The sequence below is a fragment of the Pseudopipra pipra genome, chromosome 23 (genome assembly GCF_036250125.1).
Source record: "Pseudopipra pipra isolate bDixPip1 chromosome 23, bDixPip1.hap1, whole genome shotgun sequence".
Taxonomy (NCBI): Eukaryota; Metazoa; Chordata; class Aves; order Passeriformes; family Pipridae; genus Pseudopipra; species Pseudopipra pipra.
The window spans coordinates 4,843,664-4,850,150 of NC_087571.1; the positions used below are offsets into that span (position 1 = coordinate 4,843,664).

At 48.2% G+C, this 6,487-nt stretch overlaps 1 long non-coding RNA gene across 1 annotated transcript; it reads left to right on the plus strand.

Moving 5' to 3' along the window:
- The first annotated feature begins 294 nt into the window (after nucleotides 1-294).
- LOC135401941 (uncharacterized) lies at nucleotides 295-6,285 on the plus strand. The gene is made up of 3 exons (XR_010424986.1): nucleotides 295-574; nucleotides 5,455-5,604; nucleotides 5,693-6,285. It is a non-coding gene; the product is annotated as an uncharacterized LOC135401941 (long non-coding RNA).
- Nucleotides 6,286-6,487: the final 202 nt, after the last annotated feature.

Consider the following 6,487-nt stretch of genomic DNA (forward strand, 5'->3'; position numbering starts at 1 on the left):
GGGGGAATGTGACACGGGCATCGTGCCTGCCAGAGGGAAATTACATGGGGAGAGAGGTAGCACTGGAGGAGGGAGAGGATATTAAAAACAGAGCCTCATGTTTCAATGCCAAAATTATTAGGGAAGTGAAGGAAACAGGCAAGAAAAGCAGCATAATCCGTATCAGTCACTGGATGCTGCTCCACTGGGGGAGGCCGGAGGTGCCAAGGTTGAGGAGCCTGCCATTCATCATTTTTGATTTAGTGCTGCACAGACAAGGGGAACTTGCATGATACATGGGTTGTATATTCTTCTATTGATCCCTCAGACTTCGTTTGCTAAACTTACCATCCATCACCCCCCTCCCAGCCCCGCTCAGATCCCCCCAGAGAGGAGCCTAAATGGAAGCCACTGTCCTGTCTCTCAGGGCCAGGGTTCCAAATGGTTTGTGACAGCCAAGGACATGGAGAACTGGGCTTGATCCACTCCCTTTGTGATGGATTGGCAGCATTTACAGTTATTTTCTCCGTGCTAGGATGGCTCTTAGAAAGGGCAAGAGCAGCCTGGAGGAAGCTGTGCTCCCAATCCCACCGAGGTGAGACAAACTCATCCTGAGACAGGGAGGACTCACCCCACTAACACTTTATTCCACTTCCACAGAAATTAACTTTGAAAAACTACTAAAACAGAGCCCTGAGCTTTCTCTGGGGCTCAGCCACGCTCTCAGCATCGGGTTGGGAAGGATGTTCCACCCCCCTCTGTCCCTCTCCCCTGCTCAGCCTGGATCCAGCCCCTTGCCAAGGAGCAGGGGTGTCCAAGGGGGGGTGCACAAAGAAGGACAGCTGGTGAAACAAGTGCTAATCCCCATGTCCACCTCCTTAATCTGTTTGCTCATGTATTATCCTGGCCAGCAAGGATTATTTCTGGCCTGTGTTGGCCTGGCTGGGCACAGGGTTAGGTGGGCACAGGGACACTCGTGGCTCAGGCACCAATATAATCTGGAAGTGTGGTGAAGCTACTGCAAGTTTGGGGCTAAAGAGCCATGTTTTTGTGATTGCCAAGTCATTTCTCAAGGTGTTGGGATCAGACTCACTAGGGAGGACAGGTTGGTGCTCATCTTTTGGGAGCTTTTTAAATGTTCACCAGAACCATTTCAACGCCCTTTGCCAAAGAAAAGCTCCCAGAACTCTTCTTCATGGCTGGATTCTCAATCTATGGAAAGAGGAAGGTTCTTTTAGAATCACAGAATGGTTTGGGCTGGAAGGGACCTTAAATACCATCTCATTCCACCCCCTGCCATGGGCAGGGGCACCTTCCACTATCCCAGGCTGCTCCAAGCCCCTTCCAGCCTGGCCTTGGACACTTCCAGGGCTGGAGCAGCCACAGCTCCTCTGGGCAACCTGTGCCATGAGAGCATCAGGGGCAGAATGGGGTGGTATCAATACCCTCTCCATACCCAGCAGTTATTTCTCTGTTGCCCCATCCCAAGCCCTGAAGTCACTCCCAGACAAAACTCAGGGAAACCAGGGGCAGTTTAGCCCCAAACAAGGACTAAGAAAGAAAACATCAATGAATCGTTTCAGGATTCATCTCCCACATGTCCAGCTATCATTTTCCTCTGCTGGGCTCTGCAAAATGTCTCATGAAAGCATTGATGGACCTGACAGCCCCAAATCCATCATCTGAATTCTTCCAGCAGCTCTGGAAGGATCTCTGCAGAAATCCCCCCAAAGCTTCTTCTCCCCCTGCCCCTTTCTTGTAAAGGATGCAGATGTTAAGAACACAAAGCATTATTCATTTCCTCCCTTTTCTGACATTTTCAGGTATAAAAAAAAAAAAAAAGGATGCCAGGTATGAAGGGGACGAGCAGGTTAAGAGCAATCTGTCCGTGCTCAATGAGAGGGAGAAAAAAAGAGAAGTGAAATTGTACATTATTAGATGATCTCCAGTTGCCCTCTCAGTGCAAGCAAGAGCCACATTAGGAGGCAGGGAGAGTTTAAAAGCCTCTAAATGGCTCCAAGGGAGAGGAGCTCGCTGGGGGAGGGAGAAATGCTGCTGCCTGCCAGGTTACACGCCAGGAAATCTCAGAGTTTAGGAGGAAGCTGGAGAAGGGTGGTCAGAAAAAGGTGTTTGGCCAACTATAAAAATTGAGTCCTGCTTGGGTGAGGATTAACCAACCAGCAGCAACTGCCATGTCAACGTGGGATGGGCAAAGAAAAGGCTCCAAACACCCAGCTGGGAGCTGAGAGGGACAGAAAGCAGATGCTGAGTGTGCCTTGGGTTGGAACAGCCCAGGAGGCTGCGATGGGCTCAAGGTAAAAGCACAGCCAGGACACAGCCAGAAATAACCTTGTTTGGAGGAACAGCCAGGATATAAAAGTTATATGTTTAGAGGGAAAAAAAAATAAAAATAAAAGCTCTGTTCACCTCTTACCAAAGAGCTCCCCAATTAACCAATTAGTGGGAGGTAGCTCAGAGCAGCAGCATCCCTGGCTTGGCTATTACAGCTGAGCATTGCAGGGCCTGCTAATGGGAGATAAATTCCTATCTGGAAAATTGGATGCAATTAGAGTCGTTTTAGTGACAGTTCACAATGGAACTGACCTTTGCTTTCACAAGCAGGGGTCCAACAGAGATATTATGTTTAATAACATTTTATTTGTTGTGGCAGGAAGCTTTTGTGTTTGCAAGTACCAGAATAACTTAAGCTAAGCAAAAAAAAACAAACAAAAAACCCACCCAAACACGTCGGGAACTGGGGTTTGGAGAATGGTCTGAGATTTAAAACTCCTAAATTCTCGTCTCATCTTTGTCATCAACTCAGTGTGACAGTGACTTGGCCTTGCTATGACTTCTTTGACCCATCATTAAGGCTGGGCTGACTCAAAAATCCCTTGTAGGTCCCAAATTTGCCCTTCTTCCCATTTGGCACTTCCATTCTTTTCTGGTGGCACCTTCCCAGCTCTTACAGGCAATGAGAGCCCACCTTGTGAGGTGAGCTGAGCACTCTGCTGGGAAATCAAACCATCCCTGAGGGGAAGATCTTGTATTAGGATGAATATTAGGAGTCTTTCCCAAGCCTGTTTCCCACAGCAGATGCCCAGGGCAGTCCTTGGGTAGCACCTGAAAGGCACTGCCATTGCAGGGGGGGCTTTAACCACCACAGCCATAAATAACACCATTGTCTGCACCCACTCAGGACTGGGGGACATCAAAACCAGCTCCCCTGGTATTTTCAAGCTTATACACCTCGTTCCCTTCTGCTCTGCTGTTCTGTGCTCCCCAGCCAGCCATTTAACCCCAGGGTCTGCAGCTACCAGGCAAAACTCTCACAAGTCTGGCATCGTGGGCTTAATACACAAAGTGCTTATTTTAAACACAGACTGATGGCTTTTCTCCCAGATAATGATGATTGATTCTGTTTTCCATCCTTTGTCAAGGCTCAGCACATGCCTAGAATTTTAACTAGTCCTTCTTCTGATACTTCCATGCATCCATCTGTTCCCCTGGATCTCTCTCGGTCTCCTGCTTTAAATAATGAACTTTGCTATGCTCAGAACAATCTATTAATAACTAACAATCTCAGAGATTACACAAGCCAATTAATAGTAAAGCAGCATCAGGAACTCAAGTGATAGATGCTGCTGAAGAGGGGAGGTGTGAGAGGGTGGTGGAGCTGCCAGTCCTTGTACACACAGGATTAGCAGAACCCCCAACAATAGCTGGGGGCAAACTTGTGCAAACAGTGCCCTGAACAAACTCAGGGGAGTTCAGCACCCACACCCTTCTGTGCCAAGTGTGCCAGGGAGGGAGCAGGACTGGGTTAATTCCAGCATTCTCCAACACAAAGTGAGGTTTTGGTTGCAGCTGCAGCTCAGGAATATCCAGGAGCAAGTGCAGCTCACGGAGCACTGAGAACACGACACCACCAGTGAGCTTTTCCTCTTTAACCTGTGGTTTGAATGGAGCACAACTGACCTGCTAAAAGACAAAGATCATCTAAATCTGCTCTGTCCTTCTCCCTGTGTTCCAGCTCCCCTTTGCACTGACCATCCCAGACCCCAAATTAAGGCTTGCTCACGTTCTCTGGTGACACACGAAGCAAATGATGACAAACACAAGCAGCAAAAGCTGCAGATGACATATGGGACACATGCTGTCCCCTGGGACACGTGCTGTCCCCTCAGCCAGGCAGCTCAGTGGCCAGGACTGAGTTCCCTGTTGCCAACACGAAGGGACAGGAGCCTTTGTGGAGAGACTGAGCCCATCTGTGGGCCGGCAGTGCAGGGAGAGGGAGCATCCCCCGGATCCCAGGAGGGCTCTGCAGGGCTATCCCGCTCTCCATAACCATCACACATGGACAGCACAGTTCCCTGCACTGCCTGGGCACTTAGGAAGGGTCTAAACCTTAGGCTGAGCTATGTTTTTGCTTCACTGTGTCTCAAGCACACGCTTAACACGTTCAGCTGAACACTCTGCCAACACCCTCGTTTGCTGTGTTTGCCGTTTGTTCCTTTCATTTTTGCTCTTCCTTCTCCTGTCCTCTCCTCCTTTCCCTTTCATTTCTCAGTGCAGCTCCTGTGGGTTTTTTTCCCCTCATCTCTCCTCCTCTCTGCCCTTCATAATGACTTAATCTGGCAGGCAGTGTGACAAGCGAGCGAATCGAACACGGAGTTTTCCTGCACTCCAGATTCATTTGAAGATCTCTCCCCGCCGCAGCTCTGAAACCCCAGATTCAATTTCCCTCTGACATAATAACAGAATTAGTCTCATATTGTCGTACATAAATTACTCACAAGCCCCGTGTCAGGAGGGAAGGGAAGAGGGAAAAGAGACAAGAGCAGGATTCAAAGGAAGGTGTGACTGTGACAAGCGACAACAGAATAACAATAGGGGACCAGTGGGTGACATCGATCACATGTGACAAACAGGGACAAAGCCATCTCTGTATCAAACAGCAGAATTATTTACCTCTTCTTCTCTCAGCCCTTGAGCCATTCAACCTCATACTGAGGATTTCTGTGTCTTGCCAAAGACACATGAAGTCTAAATAACCCTCGGATTGAAAAATATTGTATCTCTCTCAGTCGAGTGGGGTGGTTTTTTTTTTTATTCTTCTTCACAAGACACCATTCATGGGAACATCCCTGCTGGCCTGAGCTGGGAGAAAGGCTGGGATAGAGCCCAGTGGGAGCAGGCCTGGCTCAGGAGGTGGCAGGCTCTCAGTGGCAGTAACATTGACAGCATTCACACAAAAAAAAAAAGACAAGCAGCAAACCAGCACAAACTCCTCTGCCTTCACATGCTGCCCTTTAATTCTTCACTCTGCCTCCTGCACCGGGAGCAATCAGCTGGGTCTGGAGCTCTGAGACAGCATTGCTGACTACAAAACATTCAATATTTGTGATTGAACGCTGCTTCTCCCTGTTTGGTTTTTTTTTCCCCTGCCTGCCTCCCTGCTCTGATGTCCCACAGTACAGCAGTGATGTTGTCACTGCTGGTTGTCATTTGAATGTCACTGTGCCACGGGAAGAGACACTCCACGGAAAGGATCTGAATTCTCCTGAGCAGCAGCATCTGAGACTTCACATCACATCTCGCTCCTCATCCACCAAAGTGCTCCTGGTAATGAAGCAGCCTGACCTAAACAGAGACAGCTTGGAATTTTCAAGGAATCTCAACAACCCGATGTCCTTTTCTTTTGGTCTTTCAGCAGGCAGCAAATTGGCACTTTGCAAGTGAATACAGGAGGTGAAATGTGGAAGGTGTCAGCAAAAGGCACTTGAGTGAGCAATTCAGAGCTGTGGGATGTACCAGGGCAGAAAATGGTACTATCTATGACACTCCAGTGTGCTTTAAAGCCCTCCAATTAACTGCACTCTTTGAGGTTGGGCAGCTGACACGCTCACAAACCCCAGGAATCCCAAAGCTCGAGCATCACTTCCCGTGGGTGTTTCTAAGGGGGAGAAGACACTGAACACTTTCATTTTCTGTGTAAATATTGGCACCCCTACATGCCCCCGAAAGGATTCTGAGAGCCCCTGAGTTTCTAAACACCAGGAGGGAGGAAAGTGCAGAGCACAGTCACCTGCAGAGCAATAAGGATCAGCCTCAGGGATGCTGAACTTCACACCAAAGCCAGGTTTTATTTGCCTGTTGACAGAGTGAATGGCTTTGTTGGTCTTTCCAACCCAGCTCTGAGGCAGTAAAGGTCTCTCTAATCGAGCAAAGGCAGAACAAAAACTGGTGGCTTAAAGCTGAAACTAAAGAAATCCAGGTTGGAAGCAGGACATGCTTTATGGGGTTTTTTTTCCAGTAGAGGATGTGGATTTTGCCCCTCAGTGTCTTCAGTCAAAACTGCCCAACTCCATCTTAAACATACACAAAAAACAAAAACAAAAACAAAAAAACAAAAACAAAAACAAACCCAGAACTCTTAATCAGGATAAATTACAAGCTAGATGAGGATTATCAATATTTTTCCTGCCTAGTTACACAGCAGGTAGGA